Here is a 22,736-nt window from a genome sequence, read left to right on the forward strand (position 1 = left end):
TAAATTATTTCAGCTTTGTGTTTGCATTTTGTATGCTCCTAAACTGATTTGTATTAGTTAAATAACTACAAATCTTAGGCTTCTTCTTCCACCACAAAAAAAAGAAGAAAAAATTCAAAATGTAAATGTTACACACTGTGGGGGAAGAATGGGGTCAGTAAGGCTCCGGCAGCTTGTTGCCCTGGGCCCTGTATCCATGACAGTCTACATGTTGGTGTCATGACAGTGCTCTATTATCGTTCTTTTTTTGACCTCATCTGTGTATTTTCTATCATTGAAATCAATCATATATTGCTCTCTGATTTTGCACCTCAATTCATTGGGACAGGACAGGATGCTTCTTTTCCTGTGTGTGTGTGTGTGTGTGTGTGTGTGTGTGCGTGCGTGCGTGTGCGCGTGCACATGTGTGTGCCCTTAGTGCTGGGTAATTGGTTTTCTGTGATAGCAGGGTCCCCACAGTTTATTGCTCAGGCCACTGCGGAGAGCTGCCTGAGGTGGACCATGAGGAAGATGGAGATGGAAAAGGAGACAAAGGAGAGATGTAGAAAAGAAGGAGGGGGTGGAAATGGATGAGAGAAAGAGACAGTAAGGCGGCAGGAGGGAGGGAGGGAGGGAGGGAGGGACTGAGATTTAGGAAGAGATGATTTTATTCAGATTCACAGGCTGGCACTAGCTGGTGTAATGGGCACATGAGGTGGTGTGTGTGAGTGTGTAACAATATCTCTGTCTGAACATGTGAACGTGTGTGTCCACTGTGGGTCTGTGGGTCTGTGTACCCGTGTGTGCTCTCACTTGCCTTGGACTGTGTGTGTGTGTGTGTGTGTGTGTGTGTGTGTCTGAGCCTCAGGGTGTGCTCCTGCAGCACAGAGGGGCTCCAGCTGGAAGCTCCGTGTGTTTCCCCCTCTCCCCCCTTGCTCCCCTCTTTCCACCTCCATTCCTTATTTCCTTCATCTAGCCTTCCCTGCTTCTTTCCATTCTTCCATCTTCCCACCTTTCATTACCTTCTCCCTCCGTCCTTTTTACTATCTTCCAATCCTATGTCATCATCTCCCTAAATTCACGCCTTCCCTTTCTTTTTTCATCCTCCTCCCCAAAACCCTCGATGGGCTCTGCATGTCGCTGGATGACACACACACACACACCTGCCACTTCCTTCACATGCTCCATTCTCCGGCAAAAGCAGTGGGACAGTGTCTGCTCCGGTCCTTCCGTCGCTATGGCGATGCCAGGCTGGCGCTGCTTTATGGCCTATGGATTACCCACCTCCTCCCACACCACCACCTCCACAACCCCAAGGTGCTACCTGACTGCCTGACCTCCTGATTGTCTGAGTGCTTGTCTGTAAAAGCAGAATCTGACATGAGGAAATTCATCCAATATAAATCCAATAATACTCATGTACTGAATGAACTGTATAGACTCTATAATACCATTTCAGTATAAAAAAAAGAAAGAAAGAAATAAAGAAACAGGGGTTGTAATTTTGCAGTTAGTGATGGAAACACAAATAAGTATATTGATAGCTAAGTAGTGATGCACTGAATGTAAAGTTGTCGCCTTTTAATAGAAATTGACAATTTTATTGAATATTATCAGGGTTGAGTTTCAGTAGCATTTTGTCAAATCCACATTTAGCATCCATCCATCCATTATCGATACCACTTATCCCTAAGAGTCATGGTGGAGTGGAGTTGTTGTATACACCCAAGACAGATCACCAGTCTATTGCAGGGCTGACTGTGATAGAGACAAACAACCATTCACACTCCTACAGGCAATTTAGAATAACGAGTTAACCTGCATATCTCTGGACTGTGGGAGGAAGCAGGAGTACCCGGTACAGGTACAGGGAGAATGTGTGAACTCCACACAGAGAAGCCACAGGTGAACTGGGGTTTGAACCTGAAGCTTTTGTGAACATTGTGTGTGGAGCATTATTATACCAAATGCCAGCTGCTAACAATAACTGTAACACTTCATAACATGAAAATTTTGATGATATGACTCAGTCAGCCTGGATTCTGTGTACAGGTCTTGCTGACCTCTTTGAGCTGCTTAGATAAGTTTGAGGTGTTTCCTCCTGCTGTTGAAATGCTCTGTGACTCTGTCTGCATACCGTCTTTTGGTTGTCCTTGATGATTTGCGTCAAATCCAACAACTCTTGGCGTGTTTTTTTTTTTTTCCACAAGTCGTGGCTGCACCTGCACTTGCTGCTGCCATTCCACATGTTGTTCTTATTGTATTGTTAATGCATCTGCCTCTTTTCTTATTAATAATGACTCAGATGTCATCTGCTGAGGTTGCCAGATTGGTTTCTGCTGCCGAGATTCTTAGTTGCTAAATTAGTAAAACACTCGTTGGGTTATTATGATGCCCTTGTTGGTCCCAAAGAACCGCATCACATGTCATCATGGGCACCAAAGTATCGATTCTCTCGACATGCCAAGACACAATGCATTCAGCAGGATCATTTCTTTAAAGAAGAGCTGCCACTCTGTCCTTCTGAACTGCAAAAACACGCAGTCCACTCATGGTCACAGAGTGGAGTTAGAGAATGATGTTTCTTTTCATTCACAGTGTTCTTGGCAGAGACTGACTTAGCAGGGAGCAATTTAACTAGACAGCAGCCAAATCTTTATTTCAGCTGTTATGGAATCTCACTGTCTGTCTGTTTATTAGGGATGGGACAATGTGTTTCTTTTGTCAATATGAGTTGATCCATGGTATGGGGTTTATGATTTGATCCAATCACAATACAATTAAAAGTTCAATGACAGCAATTTATGACTGCAGCATACTTGTGCTTCAGTCCCTCTTTTCCCTTTTCTGGCACAGTTTTGATTTATATGGAAAAACAACCATATATGCCTCCATTATTTATCTCTGTCTGTCTGTCTGTCTGTCTCTGTCTAATAGGATCTCCAGTCTGTCTGGCTTCACAGGCTGTTTACTGCTCTCTGCCATCCCTTACTCCTATCTCATCTTTTCTTCTCTTTGTCTTTCTCCTCAGAGGTAGTCTGACACTGTATGCTTCTCAGTGGGCTTCTCCACTTCTCCATCCCACACCTGTATATTCCCATCCAAACCCCTTACCTGAGATGTAGATCCTGCTTGCTCCCTTCTCCCCAAACCCCACAATTTGTCATTGTACGAAACAGTGAATCAGAAGGATGGCCCGGAGGCGTGCTTTGCTCCCTCCTCCTGATGCTAATGTTAGTTTACAGGTCATTTCGCACAGCCACCCTCCATCTAAGAACTAAAGGGATGGGAAGGAGAAGTGGGATGCATGCTTCAGTCTATGTGTGAGTGTTCTGAGTGGAGGAGCCCCAAAGTGAAGGTAAACAGTAGAACTGTAGGATGCATGGGAGTTTACCACTGTTGTCCCCTATTCACAGAGCTCACAGACCCTGACATTACAAAGGGCCTGCTGCCCACACACATACACTCACACTCATAGAGAGCCAGAGTGGAAAGCCAAAAAGAGGAAACTGAAGTACGACTGATTACGAGTGGTTTAATGTGTGTGTGCTTGATGGCTGCAGACGCAGTAAACGGAACTCAGCAGTTTTATTGGGAGTCAGCTCTTTGTGACATGTTCCTCTACATCGTATAATAAAGAGCACCAAGCCTGACTGCTACTCTTCAGCACATGAGGCTGCGTGACAGTTTCTTTGTGCGTCATTCTCAGTACGACCTATGGCTTTACGCTGCATGATGTCAAAGTTCTATTTTACATACCAAAGCTGGAGTTATGGTCAGTGCAAGGTCTTAGGTGAATCCTGTTGTCGTGCTACAGTATAGGTTTGACCCATACTTCAGCAGTGGATTTTTCCCTTTGATAGCAGCATCACAACACTAGACAGCTATTGTATCTGATCAGCTCATGTTGTGTTTAATTACATTTTCCACGTTAACTGTACTCACATTCTGTCATCGTCTTTGTGATACGTGCGACAGTGCGAGGGTCTGCCTCATTTCATTGATGAATATAAGACTGTAATATGCAGATGCTGTATTTACCTTTGTTCATCCACTGTGATGGAGAAGAAGAGGTTCATTCTAGGCAGGAGGTGTGCAGTGGAAATGGCTTTGCAGCCCAAGCTGACCAATCACAGCTCTTGTGGTGGCAACTCTATAGCTGCCGCAGACAATATGGAGTTATATTAAGGAAACAGATGGCAGTTATGGCGTAATTACAGTGTTTCTGTATACACACATAGCCACCGTTCATACAGCGTAACACATGCAAATGTGTTATGCAAAAGTAGAAATGAAGCTTAATTCTCACCATGTTGTGATATGTTGTGCGTGATATGTTTATTCTTCTCAGAAAGTCCACTTAACAGCATTGTCAGTATATGTTAGAAATCAGCTTGATTTTTGAGTGTGCTGCTCCACAATGCAATACAAAGGTTGGCAATTTCAGAGTTGCTGTTTCCACAAGTTGACTTACAATAACCTTATGAGGCTTGCTTCTGTTACTGTAGACATCTTTTTTTGGGTATAGCTAAATACCTAGCTTTCTATATAGGAAGATCCTGACCCTATTATACAAAGCTCTGATTGGTCAATTCTTTCTCCAACGAGAACAAGTCACCTGGCATGACTACTGATGTAAATCATGCTGTGAACCTTACATTATGTTGAATTAGTTATGTCTATCATTGTAGTAATAGAGGTTTCATTTCTATTTTCCTTCAGCGTTTATTTATTGTACCAACTTGGCCGTTGGGATTTAGATTATGTGATGCAGTCACACTGCAGTGTTTGTTACAGAAATCACTCTGCATTGTAAAATATTTGACTTTAACCTGTTAATGCTATGCTAAGATGCATGCACCAGAGAGTTTAATGCATAATCACTTAGTGTAAATAAATAAAAGCCTCTGCACTCTTTATCTCTATTATGTACACCTAATTTAGAAAAAAAAATCATTAAGTGTAAGCAAGGGAGATGTGCCAAAGGTTTGATTAATTTGCTAAACAAGTACAGTCCAGCAAGTCAGAATCTTTTCCAGAAATAACAATAAACAACAGGAGCTAAGCAATGCATGAAAAATGTTCTGAAGCTATATTTAGGCTACCATTTTTATGGGATGTCAACTTCTTCCAACCAAGAAAATTTCTTACATTTACTCTTTAGATGTCCATTTTTTTCCCCAGCGTATTACTGATTGTTCCAGTAATTTAGTAAGTAAACTGCAGAAAGAGATCATGTTGCTGCAGATTTGTTCACATGTAACACAAATGGACTCATTGGGGGATGCCTGTAAATGAAAGTTCAGATGATTTTTACACAAATATAGAATACACCAAATAAGACAATTCCCACATTTATGTGTCATTTTCTGAGCATAGAATTACAAGGATTTGTCTGGTGTTCATTTATTAATTAGAATTTAGCTATATCTTTTTATAACTGGACTAAATGTTGCTTTAAAAATCCACCTTTGAAATGAAATATTCACAGAGAAAGTACATAATAGTTTCACCGGCTGGTATCACAGATCTGGGATGCTCAGTATCTCAGAACTAGTCTCTACTCATAATTTAGCAACTAAGATTCTCAGCAGCAGAAACCAATCTGGCAACCTCAGCAGATGACATCTGAGTCATTATTAATAATGAGCTGCATGGCCGGGACGCGCAGCTTTGCACATTCATGGATCTGCTCCTCTATGAGCACAAACACAGCCATGAGTATGCGCTTCTCGCTCTGTGCAATTTTTTTTCATCACCAGCCAATTAAGAAATTCGTGTCTGATAGAGAGAGTAGCGAAAATGTCTTCTTCTCTAACAAAAGTCCTCATTGCAATGATCTGGGCCTCTTTCAAGATTCTGTATTGCATTGAAATGGAAGTGATTGTTGGACATTTTACCAAGGAAGATCCTGTCTTGCCATGCAGGAAATCTTCACACTTGATAATATCTTGTCCTTCAGAGGCTCAGACATCCATCAACATTCATGGCCAGATTATCCAGACAGAAGGCCCCAGGGCTAAAATTGGCTGCTTCATTATTTCCCTGGACACCAAAAAAACAAAACAAAAAACAAAGCAACCACTAGTCTTAAATAATTAATTAATTAATCTATTTACTTATCTTGGTGATTGAGTAGAATGTAAAAAAAAAAAAAAAAAGCAAAATGTCAAAATATAACTGGTTCCAGCTTCTTAAATGTAAATATTTTCAGGTTTTCATAATTGTTATGATACTTCATAACTTTAGGATTTGGACTGGTTGGACAAAACAAGCAATTTGAATAAATTATGAATTAATAATTGTTAGTTAACTTTACAGTACCTCTGTGCTGGAATGATATCACCCCAGGTCTTCACCAGGGGCAATATATTTCTTGATTTTCAAATGATAGGGCTTGCATTATTCTTTAGCTTTTTACTGTCGACTAATCTTTAAAAAAAAACAAAAAAAAAAACTCACAAATATATAGTTTTGTATCTAAAGGGCTTGAGGAGATGGGACAAAAAGAAATGCTGCATTGGTGACTTTAAATAAAAATAGTTTTTAATGTAACTTTGCATTTGTTCATTCTTTAAAAATATTTTGCAAAAACTAGTAAACACAAAAATACATATATAGTTTCTCTTTTTTTTTTAAAAAAGACAGCTGGTTACTGTAATTGTACCAACATTACTGAAACAGGAAGACACGGAGCACATGGGGACTATTTTCAGTAGTGGATTAATCCATGTTTGGTGCTGTGTAGTGAGTATTTTGGGGAGCAGGACAGCTTGTGTGAGACTGAGTCAAAATAAACTACTGGGAGTAGTCTATGAGTTCATGGTAATTTTATAGTTATAGTTTTATTTATAACAGCATTGGAGCTCAATGGCAGAGAAGAATAAGTATTTCTTAGTTGGAGACATTATGTGTTGGTTTGGGTCTTTTCTGAAAAAAAAAAAAAAAAGAATATTGAATACCACCAGACTTATCATTTAGCCTATTTTTCAGGCTACAACAGACATGTAAAACCTTGAAGTGAAACTGTTTGGCTCGAGGGTTTCTGACAGATGCTTTGAATAATTGAATTTTAGGGGGCAGTCCTAATAACTCTGAAGCTAATGGGGTTAGAGACTTGATTCTATATCCTACGGAGATGTTTTGTAGAATCAAGATATAAATCTAATTCAGGGAGCACTGTTAACTGGTTGAGAGCTGTTTTCTCTAAGCATCATCTTGTCTTTGAATACGTTTTGCATGTTGAACGCTGTAGGAGGGTTGAGTCAGCGCGCTGAGGAAGAGACAGATATACTGTAGCTGGAGAGGACAGGCAGGGGGCAGATGAGGAGAGTGGAGGAAAAGTGTGCACGTGCGTTGGTACTAATGGGTTAAATCTCTTTAAATGTTTATAATGATGGTCTCTGAGGAGTGATAAGATAGGCAGGGGAGACGGACGCCTCTTTCACAGACACACAAACAGACAGGGATGAGAGAGACAAAGTAGTCTGTTTGTTGATGGGGGATTTGCACGGAGCGACGGGGGAGAGAAAGTGAGAGACCCTTTTTTCTTCTTTAAATGAAAACGGCAGAAATGTATCGCTCCCCACTGCTCCGCGTGGAATAATTAAGGACGGAGATGCAAAAGACTCCTTAATTAGATTTTTTAATTATTGAGGATTCACTTCTCCTTCTATAGTGGCCCAATTAAGAAAGCTCATCAAAAACTAAAGAGATGAAGAGAGGCCGTTTTCTTCTTCCTCCTCCTCCTCCTCCCTGCCCCCCTCTGTCTCATCTTCCTCCTCCTTCTCTTCCTCCATCTCCTCTTCCTCTGCTCCCTCATTTGACAGAAATGGACTACCTGCGCTCTGTTTGATGGCTTGTCCTCGCTGATGAGCGGGAAATGGAAGGGACTCTTGCCGACTTTAATTAACTTACTTGTTTTCATGGCCTCTGTGGAAGTAAAGGAGAGAGGCGGGAGAGTGGAGGGGTGGGAAAAGAAGGGGTAAAATGCAGTGGTGGTGCGCAAAGCCTTTCCTTTAATGATAATGAGTCTAATGACGGTGGAGATGGCATGAAGGTAATTTGACCTTCTTTCTCTTCACTGAGCTTCAGGAGATCGCTTTGTTCTCCCTCTGATGAGGAGTGACTTCACAGAAATAGAAGTTTGAATGATGAGAGAGTGAGAGAGAATGAATGAACGAGTAATGAATCCAACTTCTTTAAGGACTCTGTTGGTGGTGTTGCATGTTTTAGCCCATTAACTACAAACTGTGGTTAGTTTACATTACTGCCAACCATTTTCCAAAGCATTCTATCAGTTTTTTAGACTCATTTTCTTCATTCCAGGCAGCCATTGGTTTCACTTCAGGATGAGAATGAGAATCAACTTGCAGAAACTTAGGTAGATAACTAGTCCATCAGAGTGAACATTTAGTGTCTTGTTTTACACTGTTGTCATGCAGTAATGTGGTTGCAAACAGGGACCATTTTCAAAAAAAGTACATTCTCGGACTGTTTGACCTCTGAGTTGTGCAGAATGGTGCTAACACGCAGACGTTAAACCAACAATATAGCTGTATATACTGTGCAAATTAAGTGATTCTGGTCATTTCCTGCATTAAAAGGTTGAAGTTTTGCAGCAAACTCTCACATCTTGGATGCTCAGCAGCAGAACAACAGGAATTACTTGTTATTTAAATGCTTAAGATTACATCTGTTTAGATTTTACTGTGAAGCAGCCTCTTGGTTGTGTGAATAATGACCTATCTTACAGCAGTTCTATACAGGAGGTGTTTCAGCCCTGTTCTTCAGTTATCTGTCTGATGCCAAATGATGGAACAGAGACGCTTCTATTTTATTTTATTTTATTCTGTTTTATTTGTGTAACTACAATGTGTTTCTGAGTGCTTTAGTTTCTGAACACTGCCAAAAGACGAGTGACCTTCATTCAACACTCTGCCTGTACGTGTCATCACAGACGGAGCACCGAAGCTGCTGCTATGCCTTCTGTGTAGACACAGTGTTATAACGCTGTGAAAGCATCATGGTACTCACCAAGGTATCCATTGCCAGAGTGTTGTATTGATCAGTGGGTAAGGGAAAGGTCAGAATGGATGGCTTGGCATACATGGTTCATATCCTGTCTCCTGCCAGTAGTCAACATTGACCACTGTTAACCATGATCATGGTTTTTCTAAACTGTAACCAAGTATCCAGCCTTGGGAACAGTAGTTAAACAAGACATCTTTACTTAAGGTCATAATAACAACTAGACAATCTCCATCTGCTGAGGAAGAGTGAGATATACTGTTGTTCTTTCATTGCCACTGACTGAATCAGTAGCTTTTAGCAGTGGAACTCCTCGCAGGTTACAGAGAATGCTGTTGTCAGCTCATCTGTGTTTCACAGTATGTTGCTTCCTCATATATGAGCTTATGATAAAAGACTGCAAATACCTCAGAAACAACCACAATACACCAGCTAAAACTTTTCTTTGGTCTTCTGTCTCATGCATGTCAGATGGAACTGCTATTTTAATCAATTCAGCTTTTCACAAAGGTCGTGTGATGCGTCACAGTTTACTCAGATTGAACATTTTTATGCTCAGAGTCTATTTTTCATCATTTTACATGCACACAGTAACATGCTTATTGTGTACTGGGCTCTGAGTCCTTCTAAAATGCAGGTGACCAACAACTTAACACTGTACCTGAACGCCTCCTGAGTAGACACAGGTTATAATGTTCAGTTTGTGTTGATAGTGTTTTAGAGGAATGTTGAAGTGTATGATTTCAATTCAATTTTCAATTTTATTTATATAGCGCCATATCACAACAAAAGTCATCTCAAGGCACTTTTCACATAGAGCAGGTCTAGACCTTACTCTTTAAAATAGGTATTTACAGAGAGAGACTCAGCAGTTCCCACCATGAGCAGCACTAGGAGACAGTGGCAAGGAAAAACTTCCTTTTAAGAGGCAGAAACCTCGAGCAGAACCAGACTCAGGGTGGGCGGCCATCTGCCTCGACCGGTTGGGTGGGGGGTTAGCGAGAGAAGAACATAGCATAACACAGGTTCCATATAAAACGTAAGGTGACACCAATAATACAGCAGTAGTAATGATAGTAGTGATAATTAAAGTATTAACTGCTAACATAGCAATAAAACTAATAGCAGTATAAGTCATTTCTAATTCTAGCAGCAGGTGTTGAGTGGAGTTGTAGCAGCAGCAGGAGACTTGTCATCACAGATCAGACTCTACAGCTCCAGAGGCAGAAATACCTGCAGAAAGAGACAGAAGAGGAGAGAGAGACGGAAGAACACAGTGCTACAGGAAAGAGAAGATACTGAGTTAGTAACATGTATTTATGGGATATGTATCCATACTGTGGAGAGAGAGAGAGAGAGAGAGAGAGAGAGAGAGAGAGAGAGAGAGAGAGAGAGAGAAGCTCATTGCATCATGGGAGATCTCCTGGCAGTCTAGGCCTATAGCAGCACAACTAAGGGATGGTTCAAGCCTGAGCCAACCCTAACTATAAGCTTTATCAAAGAGGAAAGTTTTAAGCCGACTCTTAAAGGTACAGAGGGTGTTTCTGCCTCCCGGACCCAAACTGGGAGAAGGTTCCACAGTAGAGGAGCCTGATAACTGAAGGCTCATTCTACTCCTGGAAACTCTGGGAACCACCAGTAAGCCAGCATTCTGGGAGTGCAGTGTCCTGGTGGGATTGTAGGGGACTATGAGATCTTTAAGGTAAGATGGAGCCTGACCATTAAGGGCTTTGTATGTGAGGAGGAGGATTTTAAAGTTTCAGTTTTTTCATTCTGTGAAAGGGCTTAACAAAATAATACACCATACACTTTAACAGCAGGAGAAACCCCACCCTCCAAACTGATGATGCAGTTAAATCGAAACCTTTCTGAAAGAGTTTTCATGAAGGAGGGCTTATTACAGGACTGTTGGATTAGACTGCATCTCAATATATTAACCGTGAGCGCAGAGCCAGACATACACTGAGCTGAATGTAGCGGTTTCAATTAGCAGTCAGAGATGAAGATAGCTCTCACAGTGGCATGAACTGCTAAATATACAAAAGTGGATTTGAACAAAGGTGCAAACGAGCTACATAGTCAGGGAATCTTTAAACTGAACCAAACAAGATGATTGGTTTGGTAAAATGAATTGTAAATTAAAAGTCCTAGAATAGCTAGTAAGAGGACCTTAAGATTTTTTTATGCATGCATTTTATTATTAACTTGATCAAACCTTACTAAGAAGTTTTCACATCACATGAATTATTTTTGTCTTGGCTATTTGGGTCATTTTGTCACATCATTATCAGAGTTATACATTTTCCAAGTTGATTTCCACAGTTTACTGAATTGAACTGAAACCAGCGGCTGCAGAACAAATAAATCTGAAAACATATGGTATGCACTGGTTACTGTTGGCACTTTTGTAGTTAGTGGGCTATAACATGCAGCACCACCGGTGTGCTCCTTTAACAATGTAAGAAAACAGAGAGATGTACTGTTGGGAGTTCATGCTTTTCTGGGCCTCCTCACCAGAGCCTGCACTAAATTAACATCCAATTCACTCTGAGACTCTCAAACCCCCTCTGGGCCCTGTCCTTTCCTCCCTCCCCTCCCCTCCTCTACCCATTCATCCTTTCATTCCTCCATCTCCCACCTCCATCCCCGTAGCACTCACATTCCCACAGGACCCAAATAAAGTAGCCTATGAACAATGAACATTAATAAACGGGTACTGACGGGAGTTGGTGGAGGAAAGAAGAAGAAAAAAAAATTGGCCTACTTTAACACTTGTCACTTTCCCACCCTCTCCTCTACCCCTCCTGTACCAACCACCCCCCACACCCTTTTTTTTCTTCATACTCCTCTACAATTTCCATCTTTCTCCTCCCTCCTAAGTGCTGCCAGTCTGCAGCCCTGTAGCTGAATAAACAGTTATGGAGGGAGGAAGAGCAGACGTGAGGACATTTACTGTGTCGTTTCCCTGGAGGTATTTCTCTTTAAATTACCTGTTAAATGGCCTCCAGGGGCAGGACTTCAACATGCATGGATGTGTGTGTGTCAGCATTTGTGTGCACTTGTGTGTTATGGCACGCTACGGGGCATTTTTCCTTCTCTATTTCACACATGCCTTCCCTCCCTGAGGCATGTGGTATTGTTGAGGAAAAAAAACAGAATTAAAGTGATTCTGTCCTTATGTTCCTTCTTGCCTCAGACTCTCTCTCTGCGCCCTCTATACACACACACACACACACACACACACACACACACACACACCTCTTCTGTCTCAGTTCGTCAGTGAGCAGTTATGTTCGATGTTTGACCACAGGGTTGGGGGAGTCGGGATGTCATCGACATTGCTTATCATTTCAGCATCATTCTCTTTGCGTGCTTGAAACTGGCAAATGAGGTGATTCTGCTTCCTCCGAATGCAGCTTCATTTATTGCAGCAATTTTGCACAAACAAATGTGTTCACTGTGAAACAAGGCAGATTAACTCGGAGTGATCCACTTGCATTAAAATGAGCCTTTCAAGGAAGATAAACATGTTGATGTACTGAAATTAGGGAACGCTTTCCCACTCGTGTTCTTTAAATAGAAGTCTTAAAATTCTACCTTTGCATGCCATCACACTTCTAGAATTATTTCACTGTAACTCCCAGGGTTATTTTGTGTTGTTTTTTTTTTTTTTTTAAATTTCATAAATATTGATTTCTGTTGTACCTTACCAGAATGCCCAGTGGTCAAAACTTATCACATTCAGCTGTTGGTTTTCTATGCAGATGATACAGTATAAGTAAAAGCTGTACGAACTCTGTCTCATTCAGCAGGTCATGTCTGACATTCCTGAACCTTTCTAATGAGGTTCCATCATTTACTGGTCAGCTTTCTGCACCCATTGGCTATAAATATTAAAACATTTAAACTGTAAGTGGTTGTTGTCCATAAACCCGTCGATCAAAAAAAAAAAAAAAAGGAAAAAAAAGAGAGCGTGATCATCAGATTGTCGGTTTCAGAATGTTATGTCAGAGAGGGGTGTGGGGACTCTTATCTTAGACTCAGACTCTTACCATATTACGTTTTGGATGAAGCATACTGACACCATTAGAGACCCCATGAGGTCCCAGGTTGTCTGTGTGATAATCAGTTTGTGGTAATTTGACTTACAAAAGAATGGCAATAAAAACTGAAGTGTAAGGGTTCTTTAGTTTAGTTTAGTAGTGTTTTGTCTTATATGATGCTCTGTCTTGTTGGGTAGCCTTCTGACAAAATGTAATGTTTAGGTTTGCCTGTTGAACAGTGTGAAATTTTTAATTAGATTATCACAAACTAATTGATCTTTAATAAAACCTTGGGGAGGGTAGTACTTGAGCACAATAGTTCTTGTTTGTTTCTAACTGTGAAACATAAAAAAAGGTTTGTCTTCCTCAAATTTAACAATAGCGATGGTATCAGTAGTGTTACGTGGCAAAAAACTAAGGACACTGGTGGTAATTCAAAAACATGGCCTACTTTCTGCATGTTGCAAATATAACATGAGAGTGGTACTTGTGTTTGTCCCTCATACGTGCATTCTGTTTCCTCAGTCTGTGAGAGAACAAGTTTAATTTACCGGTAGCCTAAGATGTGAAGCAACATCCTATCTGTAAGGAAGGTGCAATAGCTGCTTCAAGAGATGGCATTGGAAAAACTCAGCATCGCCACTGTTGCTCTGTGATTTCATTGTTGAGTCACTATTTAAAAATTTAAATACTTGATCTGTAATATTTTGTTGAAATTCTAAATTCACAGCTCATACAGTAGGTATGTTGTTCTCTTCATAAGTCTGAGATGAAAAATAATAGGAATAGTCCGTCTTGTTGCCTAAACAAGAGAGGTCAACTGGGATTATGTATTGTTAATCTTAATAATCTTGTTTAATTTCATGGAAGCAAGTCTCTGATAAAATTAATGATTTTTTTTGTAATGTATAGATGTGTTAAGCCTAAGAGACTGATATGGAAGCACAAACAAGTTATGGGGGATGCGCGATAATTATCGGGACGGATTTTTTGTGAAAAATATGCCATTTTACATCAGTTCGATAATGATATTTAATCCGATAATGCAATGGCATTGCAACGCCAGCAGGTAGCACTATATGCTGTGGCTAAATCATGGAAGACGAATCTCAGTCGTCGAGTTCAAAACGTCAATTGCTGCACCTCAGTGGTGCGCTCAGGTGAGCGCAGGTGAGAGCCAAAGTGATTTCACCTGTTCACCTGCTCGTTTTTCTCGGCGTGACAATTTGCAAAACGTGATCGGCAAGGATTCTCAGGCGTGTTCGTACCTGTCCTGTATGATACAGTCGCCACACACATTTATAATTTGATCGACAAAAACGCAGTAAACACAAGTTTGACCACGGACATGGGGACATCTGATGTTAGCCCAGTGAGTATGTTTAGTGTGACTGCTCAGTGGCTGAATGAAGCCTCGCTGCACGCACAGGACTGCTCCAGTTCGCATACAGCGACAACGATATGCCAAGCTTTTGAAACTATGAACAGTGGAATATATCTGGAGTTACGCTGTGCTCGGGGATAATGCATGCAACAAGACAAAGGCCGTGGAGGAATGTGGGATTACAAGTGGCGCACACCTTACAGCTCGGCGTGAACGAGGCGGTGCTGAGCCAAAGACGCATCATCGAAAATGGTAGGCCATTTTAAACACTCACCTGCCGTCTGAGAGTTTTTACATGAAAATATTTTTTAAACGAAAATGTGAAATTTGAAAATGTGTTAATTTGTCGGTTTCGGCCATCAGACGCGGTTAGTTATCAGTATCGGTACTGGGTTGAACTTTTTCACACCATGCATCCCTAGTTTCGGGTGCATCCACAATTATCACTGATACTACAATGATAAACACTAAACGTTACAGCTATCAGAAAACAAAGATGCAAGAGAAAAAGAATAACAAAAATGATCACCTGCATTCATTCATAACTGAGCACAGTTATCAGTTATATAATACCAAGGTCTAAGTTGACGGACAATTTGTGAGTGTACTTGTGTGTACCCTGAGAGACTCCTTATGTTGCAGAATTGTGTCCAAATAACTAAGTAAAATAAGTCCTGATGGATTTGTGTTGTGCTGATGGAATGATAGCAATGCCAGAATATGAAGGTGATGAATGAGGGGGGCCAAGAGTCTTTGGATGGATAGGGTCTGAGGGAGGAACGCTTCCTTAAAAAACAGTGATGCTTTAGAGGATCTTCTTGTCTCTCTTTTAGTCTCTTAGGTGGGAGACTTTTGTTGCACTTTTCCCTGACCACCCAAAAGATACATACTGGCCACTCACAAGGATACTGAGTCCTAGGGGTGCAGACGTGGTCCTGTGTTTGTCCAGGGGCAGATGGCTCTACTTCTGAAAGTTGTTACGTTCAGTGGACATGCTTGTAACATGTAACAGTAGATTTCACAGACTAAAACAAGCAGAATGCCATCAACAAATTTGGGTTTTCATGTTAATGTTTTCCAAAGGTTTGTGGTTCCCAGGCATATTGCTGCTCCAGGGGTTCTTTGAGGATCTTGCTAGTCCTATAGGGTAGATCCAGTCTGACAGGCAGTCCTGTCTGCTCTCTTAACTGTCTTTCCTGTAGTATAGTGGCGCCAGGACACTGTCAACAAAAGTAACCTCTGCAGCCTTTCAGAGACAATTATTTGTGGTAATTTGAAGCTTTTTGATTATTATTAATTTTCATACAGAAGATCTATGTTTAATAGTTGTAAATGCAGTGTTGTTTTTGGTTCTTGTTTAAGGATTTTTGCTTGCTAGTAATTTTTGGCTGGAGTTTTTGTTCATCTTCAGTGTTGATGGTGCAGAATATTAAATATATCCCAGTATATGTTGTTCCTAAAAAATCCTCATATACATTTTATTTAAAAGGGAAGCTTTTTTTGGCCGTAATCAAAAGCCTTGAGGCTGCAACCATGGGGCCAGCCCTATAAATATAAATATCTGTCCCTGACTGACTGACTGACTGACTGACTGACTGACTGAAATGCTGCTGTGGCTCTAGCAAAAATGGCAGACTGTCTACAAATCAGCAGTTAGTTATTTTAATAATGCTGCAACCACTTCCCAAATCAGCCAATCAGCATTTAATGCAGGCCAGGGCAATGACAAGAGGGTAACAACAGTCGTCCCCATGAAGGCAAAGCATCATGGTCCTGGTGACAAGAACCAAGCAACTATGACAGTGAAATTTGGGCACAGTGATAAAAAGACTGGAAGAAAAGAATCCGATCGTTTGCAAATGTGCCATCACTACACTACTGTCTGTGATGCAGTTGGTCTCTCATGATGGATTTCTCACTGGTGATTGCTGAACATCACTGCAAAATGGCTGCTCTAGTTCTGCTAATGTAGCTCTTCTGGAAATGTCTCAGAAGAATGTCACATTTTTTACATTTTGCCAGTTAATCACTCGTCCCAGCCAGTTTCTTTTTCATTGAAATGCATAAAATGTTTTGGGCGGGTTTTTCCTTTAATTCTGATCAAATAATCTGTTTAAATGGGTGTTTTTCCAAGAGCTGATTTGCATTTGAAACAAGAGCAATTAACTCAACCAAATGGCAAGAATTTTAGTTGATTTAAGAAAATTATTTTTGAGTCTTTGAGTGTAATTTAATACAATATTAAATAACTATTTAAGGTGCATGTTTTCTTGCAAGGAAGATACCATCGTTCACTTGAAGGCAGCTTGGTGCTCCTCACGGCAGTGTGTCCCTTCTGCCACACTGGCACTGGGCTTACAGTTCTTGCCATTTACCCCCACCCAATCTCAGATGCATGAGAAGGATCCACCCCTGCCACCCCTCCTTCCACCCCACTGCCCATCCAACCACCCACAAGACCTCCTCCACTTCCCCCGAACAAGCCACCAGCTCTGGATGATCTGGCTAATCTCCACGATTGACGCGCTGAAGCACAGGAGAGTGGAGGAAAGGAGACGAGTAAGGAAGAGGAGGGGGGAGGAGGTGTGTGTGTGTGTGTGTGTGTGTGTGTGTGTGTGTGTGTGTGTGTGTGTGTATGTATGTACCTTTCTTCTCCTCTTCTCCGCCCTTCGTTTCCTTCTCTCCACCAGAGAACTTTGAAATAATTTGCGTCTCGTGGGTTTTTTACACATTCTAATTTCCAACTAAATGGGACATCTGTTTGAGAAAAGGAAGATTTGCCACGGTTGCCAAGGCAACTATCACTACTGAAAGGAAAGGGTGGGGGGTGGGGTGGTAGGAGGAAAGAAAAAAAAAAAGAAGTCCAACAGCTTTTATGGACAGAATTAGACTTTGGTGGAATATTATCCCTGCAAGACAAACTGCAGCGGGACCTGTTCACTCTTTCTTCTCTCTTTATCTTTCTCTCCTCCCATCCTTCTTCACGTCATCCTCCCTTTCTCAGGCTCTTTTCATCTCTCATTCCACTTTCCCCCCCCATTTCCCACTGTCTGCCTGTCTCTCTCTTTATCGGTTCTTTTCTAGCTCACGCCCTCATATTCCCCTCCCCTTCCCTGTTTTCCTCTCTTTCTCTATCCCTCATGCTGCAGCATCATCAGAAATATCAGTGTGAAATCTGCCTCCAATTAGAGGCCTAACCCCCCCCCCTCCTGCCCACCCACCCCCCCAGCCGCCCACCCATGACAGCTTTTCTGCTGTCTGAAACGTCTCATCCACCATGCTGAAGCCCACCTCACACTCACTGGTAATTGGTCATTACTTAGAACAGGAAGGGACAAATATGCTTCCCCCTGCACTTCTAAATGCAAGTTAAACGGCCCTTCATTATGCCTACACTAACAGTAAGAAATATGTATGGGGAGGGGGTTCTGGCAGTTGTGTAAAATGTCACATTCTGCAGTCCAGACATAACAAGACAAGGTGGGGAAGGATTTCTTCCCCTTCGTTCCAGTGATATGTGTGGAGGTTTGTTTGAATGCCGAAAGACGCAGGCTGCTTTGAAAACAGGTGAAGCGGTGCTGGCTCTGCATCGCGTCGAAATCTGCTGTGTGCCCAACCCCAAGGATTGTGTTCTGTTAACAGCGGTAGAGCGCAAATTGCCTTCATCACTGTTGATATTGTTAAAATATCGATCAGCGGCTATAGCGGTGCTTTGGATAACAAACTGCTGGTTGCCATGCATCATACAAATCACTCTCTGACAGGTTTTTGCAGTAAAACAGAGCTGCTCCCATACAACCTAACAACCAATGCTTGATTGGAATAAAAAAGGTGCAAGTACTCGAAACCAGTACACTGCATAGTAGCACCTGTAGAAGAAATCATGCACCAGCAATATCAGTCTAAAAATATAGCTTCAGTATTTTCTAAGGCATTTTCCCCTGTGTCTTAGTTCAGTTAATAATCAGGTGCAAACATTAGCAACAGACTCGTCTGATTTTGAAGAGAGCAATACCTGAGGAATTTACCATGAATATTGGAAGGGTAACACTGGTGTTAAAACATTCCACCGCACATACCAGCACCTCTGACAGACATCATGACAAACTGTGTGTAATGTCCTAAACATCCACCTGTTCACCACCTGGAAGCTTAGTAGTTCAGTCTTCATTACAACTTAACTTGATTATTTTACTATAGTGATGTTTTCAGTCATTTGCCCTGAGATGCAGGAGGGGTGCTTTCATACCTAAAGCATCTGGTTTGGTTCAGAGAAGTCTGGTGCAGTTGCTTGTTTGGGTTGATTAGTCTGGTGTGAAAGCTGTCAGGATAAAACTCTGGTGCAGACTAAACTTAGACTGAATGAGGGACTCTGTCCTGTTCTAAGCAGGGTTAGGGTTAGGGTGTGATTTCTTTGTGGTGAGAACTCTGTGGTGAAGATTTTACTTTATTTTTATTAAAAAGCACAAGTACTAAATCTGCTGATCATGAACCGACTAGGAAAGTGATCTCATGTGCTGTATCTGGTTGATTGACTACAGGTTAATTTCACAAACTATTAAATCATAGTCATGGACTTGTACTGTACTGACCTAATCTTTGGTTAGGCTTAGAGTAAAATCAGGGGTTGGATTAAAATGACTTCATTAAGGTTAGAGGACTTGGAATAGGACTTGGTTATAAGAGTGAATGTGGTTTAAGTTAGGGAAAGATTCTGGTTCTGTTTGTGTTTGATGAATGAATGAATGAATGATTGATGATTTATCAATAATAATCACAGTTTCTTTTTCATTAACCATCAACAATAATCATTGTTACTACAGCCACTAGAGACTTTTTCAGTTGATCGTAAATATACTTTTTTTATACTTTAATACAACTTATATGATTTTTTTTTTTTGAGAAGACAGTCTTAAAAAAAGAGCAACTCCTCTATTAATAAGAAGAAATTATCACATTTTAATGAAAAATAATAGACGGCTTATTGAGATTCAGATAGAAAACGGAGTGGCGTGACATGAGTGTGCGATTGAAGCTGTCGTCAATTACTACATCAATAACAAGACGAGATGTGTCAGGATCTGATTCACCTCAGCAGGCGACTGACTGATAACACTGCACATTTGCTTTGCTGTAATTAATTATGAGCAGCATGTAACAGCGTTGGGAAATTAAAAAAAAGGAAATTTGTTATAAGTTGGGGAAAAGTTGAGACAGTCAGCACAGTCAGTCATTTCTACAACACAAGTTTTACCCAATAGAGTTTGCATCAGGTTGAAGTTTGTGTTGACCAGCTGGACTTGTGAGTGCTTACCACCTCTGCTAGCTCATTCCCCATTCCTGTGGAAAACCCTGTCATGCAGCTCTTAGCATTAAGTAGGCGGTGACAGTACTCTTTGTCCCTTTCCTCCTTTGTCGCCTGTGCAGCTCCCGGCATTTCCTAATGACACAGCAACTCACCCACCTGCTCTGTAAACACACACTCACACACACACACTCACTCATACACACACGCTGCAGCCTCCACCTGCTGTACCGAGGGAGGCTTACGCGGCACTGAAACCATGTGCTCTGATCCAGCCTGTCCTCGTCTCCTGCATATCCAGCACACACTCTGAGCCTCTGCACAGACTCCACTTCCTGGTTCTGTTTGTCAACCCATCTGCCTGTCTTCAGATCATTTTCCTCCTCTTCCTCCTACTCTCCCCTCCACACATTTTCACACACCCCTCCTTGAGAAGACAACTTTCTTTTATTTTATTTATTTTTTTGGTTCTTTTAAAAAAATTCTTTACACACTCCACTTCGGCCGATTAGCGCGTTGTTAATGTTTTTCCACGTCGCAGTTCCTACCCAGAGAGAGTCGTCTCCGGCGGGAGCTCATTATCGCCGGGCATGAAGTTGACTGCCAGGGTCCCGACTGATTTGTCACATCCCAGTTCCCTCCTGCTGCTGAGCCCAGCAGATTGGAGAGTGTTGTTAAGTGTGTGTTTTGTGTGTATGTATGTGTGCGTGTCTTGGGAGCAGAGGGGGTGTGTGTTGAGGTGTAGCTGGGGGTGGAGGGGATTGTCTAGAACTTCCTGCTCTGGGGAGCGTCGCAAAGCGTTTCCTACAGTCCACGCTTGTTACCGTCTTGTTTTCTGACGATAACTCTTGTCGGTGGCGAGGGATGGCAGCGAGTCACGTTGCGAGTGTTGAGAGCATTTCCATGTGGCGTTTGTCATGTTGCTGGAATTGTTTACAGTGATTCATGCAGTTTTGTTTATGGCTTTGTATTGTACTGTGAAATGGAAATGGAGCCCTGGCAGAGCTTCATCCACTTACAAGATGCATGAGATGGGCTGGTGACTGTGGAAGGAGGAAAACAGCAACAAAGGCTAGGATTTATGACTCAAACAGACATTTTTTTTAGCGTGTTGGCTTCATCAGTGTGTGCACATCAATTCATCCAGAAGCCTGACAACGGTTTTACTAAAGTATTCTGTGTCAGCATTATATAATACGTATACACTCTCTTTGATGTACATCGAAATAAGGATGGAAAAAGTTTAGTACTGCATTGAATGGAGCCACATATTATGGTTCTGGGGTGAGTTTTGTATTGCACTGCTCCCTGAGGCCTTCAAAATCCTTGAAAGTTGCCAGATTTGACAAATTAAACGAAGCCGTAAAGGTAAATGAATGGATGAATGAAAGGATAGCCTTGATTAAAAGGCATTCAGTGGTAATTCATCAATGTGCTTCACATCTCTCAGGTCCAAACATCAAGGCCTCACTTCTTCCACACCCTCAGGTGAAGGTTTGCTTTCATACAGTTGCAGTTTTAAAGTGATTAAATCTTCAGGTAACACAATCACAGGTGATATCTGAGGTGTCTAAGTCTAACTGACATCCTATCTCAGCCAATACAGGACAATCTGAGCCAGCGGACCTGATGTTTTTTTGTTGTTTTCACTACATTCACAAGGCATGGTTAAATCCCAGCATTAAACGGGGGTCTAGAGAGCCAACCGAATGAGGAGCAATTAAATTTCATTTATTTAATTGACCAGTTGGTCTCAGTTAGAGAATGGAGGACCACAAGGGCCATGGAAATAGCAATAAAGCATTTTTATTAATTTATAACAACTTAACAACAAAAATATGCATTCATATTTTTATTTAGAAATCAGTTTATTAATCTATAAATAGATAGACAAAGCAATTCATTATTGGATATTTTAAGAGCTGTGCACTATCATGCACACAGACTCTCTGAGGGAGCCAAATGAATGCAGAAACCATGTCAGTATATACAGGCATTGGTGTTTACACTGCATTCATACAACGTCAGCAGAATGGGAAGAACAGGAAAAACACCTCTTATTCTGACTTGTGTGTTCACATATTATTTTGCAGTGTTAGCCCTGGTGCAGTCTAAATCAGATAATTAGCTTCTTTGTTACTAAACATTTGTAGCACTTTGTTATCAAGTGAAGCCAGATCCAAACGAACAGCGTACAGCTCCTATAAAATGGGTTGAATGGATTGAATATTAGATTTTATTTCAATTTGTCAATAGTTTGTTGACGTGTCTGCCAGTTCTTTTCGCCAAGTTGGTAGGATTGTCACTGTAAGTAGTTCAACATTGAGAAGTATAAGTCAGAAACTGACATGAGTGACTGCTGGGAATTACCATTAAAATTATATGATTATAATGTGGTATTAAGAAATCTGGTGATTTTGCTTATATTTAATTATATACTCTGTGTGTGGTCAACTACTGCCCACAGTGCCATTTAGTAATTTTAGTAGTTGACTGGTTGAGTAGTTTTCAAAGGCCCTGTGTAGCAGGCTCTGTTCCAGCATGTACACAGTGCACAGAGAGAGGTTACAGGGGTTATGGGCTCCATCAGCTCATTTTTGTGCCAGGATTCTGTTTAAACAGCAGGGTAAACCATTCCTGGTGGGAACACCTCTGAGTGACCTCCTGTTTGTGATCTTGTTGAGGTGCTATAAAACCATCAGCATGAATAACAGTCAGCTGCATTTTAAGAGAAGCAATTAATTTTTGCCCCATTTTTAACTTTTAACCTTTTAATCCCTACAGATCCATCATTGTTCAAACCTGCAGAACTTAATATAAAGAAATATGTCTGGCTGAATTACGAGGAAATGTGTTGCATGAAAAATCTCAAATCTCTCTGATGTGATGCTGCAGTCATGAAAACCTGAAAATAGTTTTTTGAATGTTTGATTCAGAGTGGCACGTAGCTTCACTGACTGGTTACACCCCTGACTGTCTCCAGTTCAAAACTAAC

At 41.2% G+C, this 22,736-nt stretch overlaps 1 protein-coding gene across 3 annotated transcripts in view; it reads left to right on the forward strand.

The window, feature by feature from the left end:
* mpped1 (metallophosphoesterase domain containing 1) overlaps nucleotides 1-22,736 on the forward strand; it is an 80,920-nt gene that overhangs the window by 29,343 nt on the left and 28,841 nt on the right. The gene's annotated exons all lie outside the window — the stretch shown is intronic.

This window comes from Lates calcarifer, linkage group LG18 (assembly GCF_001640805.2).
Source record: "Lates calcarifer isolate ASB-BC8 linkage group LG18, TLL_Latcal_v3, whole genome shotgun sequence".
Taxonomy (NCBI): domain Eukaryota; kingdom Metazoa; phylum Chordata; class Actinopteri; family Centropomidae; genus Lates; species Lates calcarifer.